At 36.6% G+C, this 17,774-nt stretch overlaps 1 long non-coding RNA gene across 6 annotated transcripts in view; it reads left to right on the top strand.

Annotated features, from left to right (window-relative positions):
- Positions 1-17,774, top strand: part of LOC738506 (uncharacterized) — a 122,899-nt gene that overhangs the window by 12,359 nt on the left and 92,766 nt on the right. The gene's annotated exons all lie outside the window — the stretch shown is intronic.

Below are 17,774 nucleotides of genomic sequence, written 5' to 3' on the forward strand. Positions count from 1 at the left end.
TTTCCTTATGTTGGATTATAAATTTATGTTTCAGCCTGGTTTGAGGTTTTGTGTTTACTCCACCATCTGACTCCTTATGTTAATTTAATGTTTGGGATTAATCAAACCAGGCACATAGTGTAAATTCAAACCCAAAATCTATTTGAATGCAAGCCTGTTTACATTATTATAGCACACTCTTTACCTCCTCTCCAGAGCATAGAGCAAATTGGACAAGCTTTATTATTGTCTCCCAATGACATGGTTTTGGGTTTTGTGATTTCTGTGCATGTGTGGTTTTTTTGTTTGTTTTTGTCATTAAATGTTCTACCCTTCTGCTGAAAGTGTACCCCTTTGAAAGTCTCAGCCATATGAACAGGGTCTCATCAGTTTCAACCTTCCATTCATTAGAAGCCTGAAGTATTTGTGTTTGGAATATTCAAACCAAAGTTCATACAGAATTGAGACAGGATAACTTCTCTAAGGCAGCCTCTTTGAGCTTTAAGTTTTAAGGTATCCATTTTATTTCTGACCCCTAAAGATTTTTCTTAGTTTCTTAGGTACTCAGGTATTCATTTTAGGTAATTTTAACTAGGATAGTTTTTAGGTTGTCTCGTTTTTCTTATTACCAGAAACAGAAATTCTTTCAGTGATTTATTTTTTCAAACCAATTTTTAGTGACCTCCACTCAGGTCAGGAATGACTTTCACGTTGCCAAATCAATAAACATTTTGTCTTCATCTTAGGCAACATTTCATCAAAAATGTTTTCATTGAGACATTCCTGTTAGAAACACTTTTTACTTTAATATTTTAATATTTTTGCTTTTGTTACAGTGTGCTTAGCTTGGCTTTCCTATTCTTTCTTCTTTTACTTCACTTTAATTTTTCAGGATTGCATGTGCAGGTCTGTTATATAGGTAAATTAGTGTCATGGTAGTTTGTTATACAGATTATTTTATCCCTCTGGTATTAAGCCTATTACCCATTCATTTTTTTTCTGATCCTCTCTCTCATCCCACCCCACCCTCCGCCTTCTGATAGGTTCAAGTGTTTGCTGTTCCCCTCTATAGGTCTATGTATTAATGTTTAGCTCCTATGTGAGAATATGTGGTATTTGGCTTTCAGTTTCTGTATTGGTTTGTTAAGTGTAACAGTCTCCAGCTCCATCCCTGTTTCTGCAAAGGACATAATTTCATTCTTTTTATGGCTACATAGTATTCCGTGGTCTTACTTTTCTGACAATTTTTAGTTTTCCCATAGCTTTGTTGTATCCTAAATTGTATAAAAATTCTTTGGGCATTTGCGTTTCTCACTTCACAATTTTTACCAGATTTTAGTACTTAAAATATTTTTTCTCCAATATGACAATAGCTACTGAAGTGATCTCCCTGACTTTACTCCTCTGTTGTCTTTGAAGGCATTGTCCACACTGCAAAGTGATTTTCTTTATGAGGTAAAGTTTCACTCTTTTTTTTTTTTTTTTCGAGATGGAGTTTCGCTCTTGTTGCCCAGGCTGGAGTGCAATGGTGTGATCTCGGCTCACTGCAACCTCCACCTCCTTGGTTCAAGTGATTCTCCTGCCTCAGCCTCCTGAGTGGCTGTGATTATAGCCATGCACCATCATGCCCAGCTAATTTTGTATTTTTAGTAGAGATGGGGTTTCTCCATGTTGGTCAGGCTGGTCTCAAACTCCCAACCTCAGGTGATCTGAGGTGATCTGCCTGCCTCGGCCTCCCAAAGTGCTGGGATTACAGGTGTGATCCACTACACCCAGCAAGGTGGTTGTTTCACTTGTGTAGCCCAGGCTGGAGTGCGATGGCACAATCTCAGCTCATTGCAACCTCTGGCTCCTGTGTTTAAGTGATTTTCCTGCCTCAGCCTCCTGAGTAGCTGGGATTACAGGTGCCCACCACCATGCCCAGCTAATTTTTGTATTTTCAGAAGAGATGGGGTTTCACCATGTTGGCCAGTGTGGTCTTGAATTCCTGACCTCAGGTGATCCACCTGCCACAGCCTCCCAAAGTGCTGGGATTATAGGCATGAGCCCCCATGCCCAGCCCAAAGTGATCTTATTGATACAGGAGCTATGTAGAAAGAAATTATTTAGGCAGATAATGAGGGATAAAGAGTCCTCGACAGAGCTTCCCTTCTAACAAAAAGCATCCCAGAAAAGTATTTCTTTTCTCTTAGAAAGAGCAGCCTGAAAAATCGAGCTTCAGACATAGATAAGCAAGCTGGAAGCTTGCATGGGGGGAATGCTGGCAGCTATGCCAAGAGAAAAATGCTACCTGGGGGCCACGCATATTCAACATGGAGGCTCCATCCTCCCTTTTGTTACCATGTTTACAGGAACATAGAAATGGGCTACATGTCACAGCTCAGGCAGATAACCTGCCTGCATAATAAGAGATTCAAATGGGGCTACCAGAGATTCACCTTCTATGCAAATGGCACACCTGGTCTAACCAGATTTTCATGTCCTATTCCAATCAGACACTGCCTCCTCACCAGCTGAGGAGGTAAAATACCCTCTGTATTTTGCCATGGACAGGCAACCCATTTTTCCAGGACAACTCTTTGCAGCAGAGAGCTATTCTCTTTCTTTTGCCTTCCACTCTCAACCTCACTCTTTGAGTGTCTGCATCCTAGTTTTCCATGGCCATAAGATAAGGAACCATGAGTGTTACTCTAGATGAGGCTGTTTCATTGTGGGAGCTCATCCAGGATCCAAGGTAGATTCATCAGAAGGGTAAGTATAGGAGTGGAACCCAAATCTCTACTTTTATTTTGAGGCCTTCTCTCCTCAATTTTAAATTGTAAAATCAAACTTAAAACTGGGTATCTGATGGCCAGTTAAAAGACTGGGTATCTGATTGCCAGTTAAGAGATGGCCATTTATGCTCACCACCATTCTCAAGACGCAGGTGAGGTGACAGGCTTGCTGGGGAATGCTGAGCGAATCCCCCAGTGCCTTCAGGATTCTGGGAATGTTGGCTCTGTTTTAAACTGGTTGACTTTCACAAAGAGCCTAGCCGTCATGTGGGACTGGAAGAGATCCAGAGGCAGTTCCTGGCCAAGGCTACACCCCAGTGTTACCCGAAGGCTTCTGGACATACTCTTCCAGCCTCTTACTGCTCATTAGGCATCAGCAACACAATCTCCAAGTTCTTTCCATCAAATTTTTTTTCTTTCCTCTCCATGACCACCATGTCTCCTGTTCCCTCTTTATATACAATGCTGCAGGAATTTTTACAGTTAAAGGAAATAATCCTGTCAGTCAACATCAGCAAATGCCACAGTAAAACTGGGAATATAGCTTAAAGGATTGCCTTTTTTGTGATTTTTCTAGGAACAGGGGTTCTCCTCTCCCCCACCCAGTGAAGGTCTTTTTCTCTATCCTTTGTCTGGAAAGTACACAGTATTTCAAGACCCACAGTGCCACCTAGCAGAATACGAATCCTCTCCAAGGTGTACCTTGTCAGACTTTTGCTGGAACACTGTATTTTCCCAATCCTATTCCCCTTTTGCACCCCTCAACTATAAACCAAGCTTTATGCCCTATCCGTGAATGGGAAAACTCAACAACAAGGAGGAAAATGTCTCCCAAAACCAAATTTTGTGTCAGTAATTTCCATTCAGCAGAAAAACTGCCATTCGATCACTACATTTTTTAAGGCAACTATTCTACCTCCTGTTAGAATAATACTTAAATAATAAGTGGATTTTATGTAGTAAGGATGTTAACCAGAACTACTACCTAAGAATATACACTTTAATCTGGGGTATAATAACAGAATATACAGCGCAACCCCGTCCTTTTGCTCCATTAAGGGGCCTTGCCGACATACAACTGTTACATAGTCTGTCCTGAGAGCCATCTATTGGGAAGTCACACAGATCACAGAAGTCTAGAAAGTCAAAGGGAAATCACCAGCAGAGGACTACAGTTGCATTGGTACGTATGACTAATCCCATTGCTTAGCTCCCCCGGATCCATGCCTGAGGATGATGTCTGCATCCACCTTTAATGGATGCTGGGGCTTAGGGAACCAAGGAAGGAAACAGTTGAAAGGATACCCCAATTGTCACCTCCTTCACCCTGGGTCATTCCAAAAGAAAGGAAGGACACTAGGCTGGGTGCAGTGGCTCACACCTGTAATCCCAGCACTTTGGGAGGCCAAGGCAGGCAGATCATGAGGTCAGGAGATATAGACCATCCTGGCTAACATGGTGAAACCCTTTCTCTACTAAAGATACAAAACGTTAGCTGGGCGTGGTGGCAGGGTCCTGTAGTCCCAGCTACCTGGGAGGCTGAGGCAGGAGAATGGCATGAACCTTGGAGGCAGAGCTTGTAGTGAGTTGAGATGTGCCACTGCACTCCAGCCTGGGTGACAGAGTGAGACTCCGTCAGAAAAAAAAAAAAAAAAAAAAAAAAGAAAGGAAGGAAGGAGACTAAAGGGATATTTTTTTCTCACTTCTCTTTTTAGATGGGTAACAGACCATCTTTGGCCTGTACTCCTCTGGAGTGCATTCTGAAGCACTGGGACTCCTATGACCCTAGGACTTTGAAGAAAAAGTGGCTAAATTTCTTTTGCACAAGAGTGTGGCCTTCTTATTATCTTGAACTAACCTGGCTTTGGAGGGAAGCTTTGATTTTAATACTATCCAAAAATTAGATCTTTTCTGTAGATGAGATAGCAAATGATTAAAGGTTTTCTATGTACAGGTTTTCTTTGCCCTGTGAGACAACCTAGACTTTTGCAAGCATTGCACAATTGGCCCAGCTCTTTTAGCAGTCATATCAGGCAGGCACAAAGCAAATAATTCTCCAAAACTAGAAAGGCAACTTCTAGGAGAACCATCTGAGGGAGCAATCTAGTGTCATAGCCCTTCCTATCCCCCTTATTCAGGCCCCCCTCTAACCACACCATAGGCTCTTCCACTTCCACCATCTCCAAAGTTTCCCACTCCTCCAGCTTTGCTCTTACTCATATAGGAAATGCCCAATGAAGGTGATGCCACTAGGGTTCAAGTTCCTTTCTCATTTCAGGACCTTAGGCAAATAAAGGGAGACTTAGGCCAATTTTCTAATGACCCTGATAGCTATATAGAAGCCTTCCAAAATTTATCTCAGGTGTTTGACCTCTCATGGAGGGATGTTATGTTGCTCCTAAGCCAAGCTCTAACTACTGCTGAAAAACAGGCAGCTCTGCTGGCATCAGAGGAATTCAAAGATGAGCAATATGTCTCTTCTAGAAGGCCAAAAAGCAAAAGAGAAAGTAGGCAAGAACAAAAAAAGGGAAAACACCATTCCCAATAGAAAGAGAGGAAATACATCTTGACAACCCTGATTAGAACCCGAGTGACTCCACAGATGAATAGAAAAGAAAACACTTTTTAATGTGCTTATTGGAAGGCCTATGAAGAATTAGTGCCAAACCTCTTAGTTACTCTAAAATGTCCATGACAGACAAAAACCCAGATGAGAATCCCACAACCTTTATGGCAAGGCTGAGAGAAGCACTAATAAAACACACCACCATATCATCTGAATCAGTTGAGGGTCACCAATTTTAAAAGACATGTTTATTACACAGGAAGCGCCTGATATTAGAAGGAAACTGCAGACGCAGGCTATAGGACCAGATACCACCTTGGAAAAGCTCTTGAGGGTGGCCACCTTGGTATTTTGTAATAGAAACCAGGAGGAGGCCCAGGAGAAAGAGAGGAATCACAGAGAAGGACAGGGGCTATAGTGGCTGCTTTACACACTTGCAAGATCCAGGATCCCTGAGGTGCATCTGCTAGTTGCTACCAATGTGGCAAGTCAGGGCACTCTAAGAAGGATTTCCCAGGGAGCAAGAAGAAGCCACCTTGACCCTGTACAGCACATGGCAGTGACCACTGGAAATCAAACTGCCCCCAGAGATGGAGGTCACCATGTCCAAAACTGGTTTCACCAGTGGTCGAATAGGACTGATGGGTCCCTGGGATCAGACCCCCAGCTCCAGTGGCTCAAACTTCCATTATTGCTCAGGAACCCTGGTGATTCTGGAAATAGAAGGAAGGAGGGTGGACTTCTTTCTGGAAACTGAAGCCAGTCTTTTACTTCTCTCTAATCCAGGCCTCCCCTCTTTCTGTAGCATGACCGTGATAGGCATCTCAGGAAAGATTCTAACCTGATATTTTTCTCAACCCCTTAGTTGTAGTTTGGGGGATGTATTATTTACACATATCTTCTTAATCATGCCTAAAATCCCACTCCTTTATTAGGTAGAGATATTGTAGCTCACATGGGGTCATCATTCTTATAGCCCCAGGACAAACTCTTTGTTTCCCCCTGGTAGAAGCTAATATTAATTCAGAAGTGTGGGCAATTCATGGAAGAATAGGTCAAGTTATAAGCACTAGGCCAGTCCAGATCCATCTTGTGGATCCCAGTTTTTTGGAGGGTTTAGATGATAGTTAGGACAATATTCCCTAAAGCCAGATGCTAGGAATGGGCTAGAAGCCATTATTAATAACCTGAAAATGCAGGGCCTCCTCAAACCCTGTAACAGCCCTGCAACACAACTGTCCCAAGGAAAACACCTTCTTTGGGCTACTCTTCTTTCCAGGGCTTTACTGTGGCTTTACCCTTCAAAGTTAGGTCTGAACCCTTTTGAAATGCTGTATGGATGGTCTTTTCTTACAGATGATTTTATTTTAAGGCAAGAGACCGCTTAGTTGGCTTAGTATATAACCCCCTAGCTCACTTTCAACAAGAATTAACATACCTTAGAGAAACCCACCTGCATAATAAAAGATTAGGGTGGGAGCTACCAAAGATTTGTGTCCTGTGCAAATGGCACACCTGGTCTAACCAGTTTTTTACACCCTATATAAGTCAGACACCACCCCCTCAGCATCTTATCTATAAAACCCCCTGCATTTCACCACAGACCACCAATGTCTCCAGACTCCTGTCTGCAGCAGAGAGCTATTCTCTTTCTTTTGCCTATTAAACTTCTGCTCTCGACCTCACTTTTTGTGTGTCCATGTCCTTGTTTTCCATAGCTGTGAGACAATGAACCTTGAGTGTTAATCCTGACATGGAAGCTGTTTTATTATGAAAACATACTTCTGATTATGCAGTCTCCTGCTTAAATTTTTTAAATGGCTTTCCATTAGAATGAAATTTAAAAGTCCTTTATGCCCTGAAAGCCTACACCAGTTGACTCCTAGCTTCATCTGTGAGCATCTTATTTCTTTTCTTACTATACCATAATGACTGTGTCAGCTAGGGTTGATTGTTACATAAGCCACAGAAGTAAATTCTGTGCAATTTAAGCAAAAAGGGGAATCTGTTACTGATTTATGCTTATTGCAGAGAATTAAGGGCAAAGCCTGTCTCATAATTCTGGAAGGACAGAAATAAGCTTGGTTTTAAGAGTTAGATGAACAAGAATTAACCAATAGGCTTTATTTTACTATCATTGGACTATCATAGGTCTGACCATTTTCTACTCATTTGAGTACATGTTTAAGGTTTAAACACCCAAGAGAAACTATTATTGTCTTGGCATGGGTCACATGTTCACCCATGGACCAAGAGGGTATGAAATGTGGGAGGTACAATTCACTGATAGAAAAGATAATGCTATTTGGGAAAGAAATGAAAGGAATTCTGAGTATGCAAAAACAACAGGAATTGTTTCTAAGGATTTCTTATTAGTTGATGTGTCCCTTTTGCAGAGATGCCTGCCCTAAACTGTTAATCTCAGTGGTTACCTTTTAAAATTCTGTCAAAGCACATTTTACTTTTTGTTGGGAACAGGCCCCCCAAAATCTGGCCATAAACGGGCCCCCAAACTGGCCATAAACAAAATCTCTGCAGCACTGTGACATGTTTATGATGGCCATGATGCCCACACTGGAAGGTTGTGGGTTTACCAGAATGAGGGCAAGGAATACCTGGCCCACCCAGGGCAGAAAACCACTTTAAGGCATTCTTAAACTACAAACAATAGCATGAGCAATCTCTGCTTTAAGGACATGCTACTGCTGCAGATAGCTAGCCAAACCCATCCCTTTATTTTGGCCCATCCCTTTGTTTCCTATAAGGAATACTTTTAGTTAATCTATAATCTATGGAAACAATGCTTATCACTGGCTTGCTGTTAATAAATACATGGGTAAATCTCTGATTGAGGCTCTCAGCTCTGAAGGCTGTGAGACCCCTGATTTCCCACTCCACACCTCTATATTTATGTGTGTGTGTCTTTAATTCTTCTAGTGCCGCTGGGTTAGAGTCTCCCCGACCAAGCTGGTCTTGGCAACTTTTCATGATAACATTAATATGTGTATGATTTTATAATCTCTATTTCCTTCACTTTAAGTTTCATAAATGCAAGAATGACACCTATTTAGTTTTTTTTTGTAATATTATTGCATCTGTTATTTTATCTGGACATAAAAGGCACATTTGATTTATAGAATACTGTAAAATAAAGTAAATTTTGAAAAATTTCACTGATGCAGTCAATTAAATGACATTAAAATATTTAAAATAATTTTATAATGGAATAGAAAAATGTGCATGTTAAAAATAAAAAGAATTGAAAATTCTGTATTTGGTATACAGACAATTATATAGAAGAAAACAAAAGCACAAACTATGCAGTAAAAAGCTTGAAAAATACTTTATCAATTTTTCATTTATGAAGCTTAATTTTGATAGACATGTAATTCTTGGCTGGCATTTATATGGTTTCAGGCTAAAAGCAGGAGGACCCCAATCCCTCTGGTTTGTAAGGTTTTTGCTGAGAAGTCTGCTGTTAGTCTGACAGGTTTTTTAATAGGTTACCTGATACTCTGTCTCACAGCTCTTAAAATTCTCTCCTTCACATTGACTTTTTTCAGACAAACAAGTGCTGAGGGAATTTTCCACTTCCAAACCAGCACTACAAGAAATGCTAAAGGGAGTTCTAAATTTTAAAACAAAAGCTTGCTGTACACCAAAATAGAACTTCCTTAAAGCATAAAACTAACAGGGCCTATAAAACAATAACACAATGAGAAAAACAAAGTGTCTAAGTAACAACTGACAGAATTAATTGAACAGTATCTCACATCTTAACATTAACATTGAATGTAAATGGCCTAAATGCTCCAAGTAAAAAAATATAGAATGACAGAATGGATAAAAATCCACCAACCACATATCTGCTGTCTTCAAGAGAGTCACCTAACACATAAGGACTCATGAAACTTAAGGTAAAAAGGTGGAAAATGATATTCCACAAAAATGAAAACCAAAAGCAAGCAGGAGTAGCTATTCTTATATCAAACAAAACAAACCTTAAAGCTACAAAGCTTTGTTGCTTTAAGGTCTGTATCCTTTTCTATATTAAAAAAAAGACAAAGAAGGGTACTATATAATGATAAAAGGATTAATCCAACAGGAAGATCAGTATCCTTTTTTGTCTTTAAAAAAAACAAAGAAGAATACTGTATAATGATAAAAGGATTCATCCAACAAGAAGATATTACAATCCCAAATTTATAGGCATCTAACACTGGAGCTCCCAGATTTATAAAACAATTCTTACTATACCTAAGAACTGAGAAAAACAGCAACACAGTAATAATGGGGAACTTCAATACTTTACTGACAGCACTACACAAATCATCAAGACATAAAGTAAAGAGGAAGCAATGAACTTAAATTACACTCTAGAACAAATACACCTAACAGACATTCACAGGACATTCTTCCCCCAAACTGCAGAATATGCATTCTTCTCTTCAGCACATGGAAAATTCTTTAAGATATGCCATACAATAGGGCACAAAAAAAAACAAGTGCCAATAAATTTAGAAAAATCAAAATCATATCAAGAATTTTCTCAGCTCACAGTGAAATAAAACTGGAAATTAACTTCAAAAGGAACCCTCAAAACTATAAAAATAAATGGAAATTAAGCAATCTTCTCTTGATTAATGTTTGAGTTAAAAATTAAATCAAGATGGAAATTTAACAATTCTTTAAAATGAACAGTAATAGTGGCACAACTCATCCAAACATCTGGAATACAGCAAAAATGGTGCTAAGAGGAAAGTTTATAGCATTAAATGCCTACATCAAAAAGTCTGAAAGAGCACAAATAGACAACTAAGGTCACACTTCAAGAAACTAGAGAAACAGGAACAACTAAACCCAAACAAAGCAGAAAGCAAGAAATAACAAAGATCAGAGCAGAACTGAATGACATTGAAACAAAAAATGGAAAAGATAAACAAAAAGCTATTTTTTTGAAAAGATAAACAAAATTGATCTTAGTAAGATAAGTCAAGAAAAGAAAAGAGAAAATCTAAATAAGCTCAGTTAGAAATAAAACTGGACATATTACAACCAATACCACAAAAATTATAAAAAATTATTTAAGGCTACTGTGAACACCTTTACACATACAGACTAGGAAATCTAGAGAAAATTGATAGATCCTTCAAAATATACAACCATCTTACATCAGTAAGAAATAGAAACCATGAACAGCCCAATAACAAGCAGTGAAATGGAATTGGTTATAAAAAGAAAGTTGCCAACAACAAAAAAGGGCTAAAACCAGAAGGATTCACAGCTGAATTCAATTAGACATTCAAAGAAGAATTGGTACTATTTCTTCTAAAACTATTCCAAAAAGTAGAGAAAGAGGAAATCTTCCCTAAACTATTCTATACAGCCATTATCATCCTAATGGCAAAACCAGCAAAGGCTACAACAAAAACAGACATCTACAGACCAATGTCCCTGATGAACATAATTGCAAAAATTCTCAACAATATACAGCTAACTGAATTCAACAGCACATCAAAAAGATAAGACATCATGACAAAGTAGGTTTTATCCTAGGGATGCAGGGATGGTTTAACATATGCAAGTCAATAAATGTGATACGTCTTATGAACAGAATTTTTAAAAAAGTATGATTATCTCAAAAATGCAGAAAAAGCATTTGATAAAATCGAGAATTATTTTATGATAAATTTCCTCAACAAAATAGGCATAGAAGGCACTTACCTCAAACAAATAAAAGCCATTTATGACAAACCCACTGCCAACATCATACTAAATCAGATAATTTGAAAGCATTCCCCCTGAGAACTGAAACAAGACAAGGATGCCCACTTTTATCACTTATATTCAGCACAGTAGTGGAAGTCCTGGCCAGAGCAACCAAACAAAAGAAATACATAAAGTGCATCCAATCTTGAAAAAAGGAAGTCAAACTCTTTCTGTTCACTGGTGGTATGATTGCATACCTAAAAAACTCGAAAGGCTCATCTAAAAAGCTTCCAGATTTTACAAACAAATTTAGTAAAGTCTTAGGATACAAAATCAATGTACACAAATTAGTAGCACTACCATACACCAAAAACAACGAAGCTGAGAATCAAATTAAGAACTCAATCTGTTTTACAATAGCTGCAAAAATAAATAAATAAATACTTAGAAATATATTTAACAAAAAAAAGTGAAAGAGCTCTGCAAGGAAAAATTATAAAACACTGCTGAAAGAAATCATGGATGACACAAACAAATGGAAACATATTTCATGCTCATAGATTGTGACCTGGTTAAGTTTGTGTCCTTACACTAACCTCATTTTTAATTATAATTCCCATAATCCCCATTTGTCAAGAAAGAGACCAGATGGAGGTAATTGGATCATGGGGGTGATTTCTCCCATGCTTTTTTTGTGATAGTAAATTCTCATGAATCTGATGGTTTTATAAGAGTTTGATAGTTCCTCCTGTGTTCATTCTCCCTCCTGCTGCCAAGTGAAGAAGGTGTCTTGCTTGCTTCCCCTTTACCTTCCACCATAATTGTAAGTTTCCTGAGTCCTCCCAAGCCCTGTGGAACTGTGAGTCAATTAAACCTCTTTCCATTATATTTTATTTTATATATATATAATATATATAATAGGTAATATATATAATATATATTATATATTTATAATATATATAATATATATTTATATAATATATTATATATATTTATATTATATATGTATTTATATAATATATGTTATATATATAATATATATTATATATATTTATATAATATATATTATATATAATATATATTATTTAAATATATATTATATATTATATATATTTATATAATATAACATGTTATATATTATATAAATATATATATTTACACAATATAACATGTTATATATTATATAAATATATATATTTACACATATATTTCCAGTCTTGGGCACTTCTTTACAGCAGTATGAAAATAGGCTAATACAGATATAAAAAATTATTGTGAAAATGACCATACTGCTCAATCTATAGATTCAATGTAATTTTTGTCAAAATACCATCATTATTCTTCACAGAACTGGAAAAAAAAACTTCTAAATTTCATTTGGAACCCATAAAGAGCCTTCAGAGCCAAAACCATACTAAGCAAAAACAACAAATCTGGAGTCATCACATTACCTGACTCCAAATTATAGTGCAAGGCTGTAGTTACCAAAGCAACGTGGTACTGGTATAAAAATAGACATGCAGACCAACAGAACAGAATAGACAACCCCTGAAATAAAGCCAAATACAGCCAACTGATCTTTGACAAAGCATACAAGAACATAAAAGGACACCCTCTTCATCAAATGGTGCTTGGATAACTGTCAATGAAACTAAATCTTCAGCTCTCACCTTATACAAAAATCAACTTCTGATGGATCAAAGTCTGAAATCTGAGACCAGAAACCATATAAATTCTAGAAGATAACATCAGAAAACCTCTTCCAGGCATTGGCTTAGAAAAAGAATTTATGGCTTAGATCTAGTAAGCAATTAAAACAAAAATAAATCAATAAATGGGACCTAATCAAACTAAAAAGCTTATGCACAGCAAATAATAATGATAATCAGCAGAGTAAACAGACAACCCACAGAGACAAAATATTTGCATGCAAACTATGCATATCAGAAAGGATTAATATCCAATAACTACAAGCAACTCAGGCAAATTGGCCAGGAAAAAATAATCCAATCAAATGTATGCAAAGGACATGAATAGACAATTTTTTAAAGAAGTATACTAACTGCCAACAAACATGAAAAAATGCCAAACATCACTAATTATCAGGGAAATGCAAATTAGACCCACAGTGAGATACCACCTTACTCCTGCATGAATGGCTATAATTAAAAAGTAAAAAAAAAAAAAGATATTGGCATGGATGTGATAAAAATGGAATACTTTTACACTGCTGGTGAGAACGTAAGTTGGTACAACCACGATGGAAAGCAATATGTGTATTCCTTAAAGAACTAAAAGTAGAACTACCATTCAATTTAGCAATCTTGCCTCTGGGTATCTACCACCCCACCCCCACAAAAAATAAGTCAGTATATGGAAAAGGCATATGAACATGTATGTTTATAGCAGCACAATTCACTATTACAAAGATATAGAATTAACCTAAGTGCCCATCATCCAAGGAACGGATAAAGAAAATGTGATATATATGCACCATGAAATACGACTCCCCCATAAAAAAGGAGCAAAATAATGTCCTTTGCAGCAACTTAAATGGAGTTAGAGGAAATTATTCTAAGTTAAGATACTCAGGAATAAAAAAAAATTGTGTATTTTCACTTATAAGGGGAAGCTAAGCTATGAGAATGCAAATGCATAAGAATAACATAAGGCACTTATATTATCCTAGTATCTAGAATCTACAAGGAACTCAAATCAGCAAGAAAAAGTGAATAATTCTATGAGAAAGTATGCAAAGTTCATGAATAGACAATTATCAAAAGAAGATACACAGTCAAAAACATATGAAAAATGCTAAACATCACTAATTTTAACTCAAGAGTGAAGGTTGGTGGGGGTGATAAATAAAAAACATACTGGGTACAGTGTATACTGCTCAGATGTGGGTGCACAAAAATCTAATAAATCACCGCTAAAAAACTTCTCCGTGGACCAAAAACCACCTGTACCTCAAACATCATTGAAATAAAAATATTTATAAATAAATATAAAAGGAATGAAAATATACCAATATATCAACAATATTTATGGATGATTTTCCATGTATTTCAAATGTTTAATAATGAGTATTTGTTATTTTATAGATCATATCCAAAGAAACAATACATAATGAGTAAAAATTTTCATCTTCATGTGGATATAGAGTTACATAAAAAATAGTTAATGCTAGCCAAAGGAGATTTAGAAACACCTGTATTCTATTGAGATGACTGAGTCTCAAGAAACGTCAATTTTATTTTGCTCTTTCTTAGTAATGATTGAATTCATCATATGGAAATGTATTCCACGGTCTAGAAAGAAAAAGCGAATGACAAAGAAGGTTGGAATCTTGTGTTTATTCACTAGTTGCCACAGGGAATGGGGCATTAAAACAAATTAACAGTATGAAAATATTTGCTATGGGATATTTTAGTCTATTTATTTTAAAGTTGCTTAGATTTAAACTTTGTATTTTTTGTTTTTCTTTTACTGACACATAATGTCTTACATAAGTATGGGATACATGTGAGTTTTTGTTGCATGCATAGAATGTGTAATGATCAAGTCAAGGTATATAGGATATCATTTTGAATATATATCATTTCTATGTGATGAGAACATTTCAATACCTCTCTTTTAGCTGCTTTGTAATATAAAATATATTGTTAACACAAGTCACACTAGCCTTCCACTGGACATTAAAACTTACTTTTTCTATGTGTGTGTTTTTCCCATTTGCCAGCCTCTCTTTATTTTCCTCTCCCACCCTTCCACACTTCCAAGCCTCTGGTATCTATCAATCTATTGCCTATTTCCATGAGATCAAGTTTTTAGCTCTCATGTATGAGTTGAGGACATGTGGTATTTGAATTCCTGTGCCTGGCTTATTTCACTCAATGTAGTCACCTCCAGTTGCAAATGACTTAATTTTATTCTTTGTTATAGCTGAATAGTATTCCATTGTGTGTGTGAGTGTGTACTACATTTTCTGTATCCATTGGCTCATTGAAGAAACACTGGTTGATTTTGTGTCTTTGCTATTGTGAATAATGCTGTGATACACATGTGAGTGTGTTATCCTTTTGATATACTGATTTAATTTCCTTTGAGTAAATACCCAATAGTGGGGTCCTGAATCATCTGGAAGTTCTATTTTTACTTTTTGGAGAAATATCTATACTGTTTTCTATACTGGTTGTACTAATTTACATTCCCACCAACAGCGTATAAACATTAATTTTTATCACATTCTCAACTGTGTCTATTATTTTTTATCTTTTTAAAAAATTATTATTATACTTTAAGTTTTAGGGTACATGTGCACAATGTGCAGGTTAGTTACATATGTATACATGTGCCATGCTGGTGCGCTGCACCCACTAACTCGTCATCTAGCATTAGGTATATCTCCCAATGCTATCCCTCCCCACTCCCCCCACCCCACAACAGTCCCCAGAGTGTGATGTTCCCCTTCCTGTGTCCATGTGTTCTCATTGTTCAATTCCCACCTATGAGTGAGAATATGCAGTGTTTGGTTTTTTGTTCTTGCGATAGTTTACTGAGAATGATGATTTCCAATTTCATCCATGTCCCTACAAAGGACATGAACTCATCATTTTTTATGACTGCATAGTATTCCATGGTGTATATGTGCCACATTTTCTTAATCCAGTCTATCATTGTTGGACATTTGGGTTGGTTCCAAGTCTTTGCTATTGTGAATAATGCCACAATAAACATACGTGTGCATATCATAGCCATTCTAACTGAGGTAAGATGATGCCTCATTGTGCTTTTGATTTGCATTTCCCAGAGGATGTTAAGCATTTTTTCATGGACCTGTTTTTCATTACTGTGTCATCATTTGAGAAATATCCATGCATGTCCTTTGATCACTTTTTAATGAGTTTTTTTTATTCTTGAGTTGCTTGAGTTTCTTATATATTCTAAATATTTGTTGTCAGCTGAGTACTTTTCAATATATTCTATGCAACAGTTTGTCTCTTTGGCATTTTGATTATTTCTTTTGCTGTGCAGAAGCTTTTTCATTTATTATAGTTTCATTTTGTCTTTGCGTTTAGTTGGCTCTGTTTTTGAGGTCTTAACCAAAAAATAATTGCCTAGACCAATGTTCTGATTTTTTAAATGTTTTCTTCTTGTAGTTTTATAATTTTAGATCTTATGTTTAAGTCATTAATCCATCTTGGGTTGGCTTTTGTGTATGGTAAGAGATATAGTTTCAGTCTTTTGCATATGGATATTCAATTTTCCCAGCACCATTTATTGAAGAGGGTATTCTTTTCCTAGTGTACATTCTAGCTGCCTTTGTTGAAAATCAATAGGCTATACAAACATAAGTGTATTGCTGGGTTCTCTGTTTTGTTCCATTGGTTTTGCTCAGGATTAATTTGGCTATTGTAGTTCTTTTTAGGTTTCATACAAATGATAGATTTCTGTTTTTTTATTCCTATAAAAGTGATGTTATTTTGATAGCAATTGCATTGACTCTAGATTTCTTTGGACAATGTAGTCATTTTAATGATAATAATTCTATCCATGAGCATGAGATTTCTTTAAATTTGTTTGTGTCCTCTTCAATTTCTTTCATCAGTGTTCTGTAGTTATCTTTGTAAGCATTTTTCATGTCTTGGTTAAATTTACTCCTGGGTAATCTATATAGCTATTGTAAACAGGATTGCCTTCTTGCTTCATTTTTTGACTATTTTATTATCAATGTATTGAAACACTACTGATTTTTGTATGTTGATTTCATATTGTCCAAATTTACTAAATTTATTTATGAGTTCTTTTCTTTTTTTCTTTTCTTTCTTTTTTTTTTTTTTTTTTTTTTTTTTAGATGGAGTCTTGCTCTTTTGCCTAGGCTGGAGTGCAATGGCATGATCTCAGCTCACTGCAATCTCTGCCTTCTGGGTTCAAGTGATTCTCCTGCCTCAGCCTCCAGACTAGCTGGGACTACAAGTGCGTGCCACCACAGGCTAATTTTTTCACTTTTAGTAGACACAGGGTCTCATCGTGTTGGCCAGGCTATTCTTGAACTCCTGGCCTCAGGAGATCCACCCGCCTTGGCCTCCCAAAGCGCTGGGAATACAGGCATGAGCCACAGTGCCTGGCCTTGTTTATGAGTTCTTACAGTCTTTTGTTGGAGTCTTTTTTAGGTCTTTCTATATACAAAATTATGTCATCTGCAAAGTGGACAATTTGACTTCTTTTTGCAAGTCAATTTGGATGTTTCTTATTTTTTTCTCTTCCCAGATTACTGATTAGGACTTTCATGTTCAATAAGATTTGTGAAAGTGAACATTCTTTTTTTGTTCTGTGTCTTAGAGAAAAAGCTTTCAGCTTTTGTCTGTTCAGTATATTGTTAGCTTTGGGTTTGTCACATATGACCTTTATAATTTTGCAGAATGATCTTTCTATGTCTAGTTTGTTGAGAGTTTTTAATATGAACAGATGTTAAATTTTATCAATTACTTTTTCTACATCTATTAACCTAGTTATATGGGTTTTGTTCTTCATTCTACTGAGGCAATGTATTCAGTGTATTGATATGTGTATGTGACCATCCTTGCATTTCGGTATAAATTTCACTTGATCATGGTGCATTACCTTTTGATGTGCTGTTGCATTTGGTTTGCTAGTATTTTATTAAAGATCATTGCATCTATGTTTTCTTACAGATATTGGCCTGTAGTTTTGTGTTGTTGGTGGCAGATCCTTGTCTGGTT

This window comes from Pan troglodytes, chromosome 8 (assembly GCF_028858775.2).
Source record: "Pan troglodytes isolate AG18354 chromosome 8, NHGRI_mPanTro3-v2.0_pri, whole genome shotgun sequence".
In the NCBI taxonomy this organism is placed as follows: Eukaryota; Metazoa; Chordata; class Mammalia; order Primates; family Hominidae; genus Pan; species Pan troglodytes.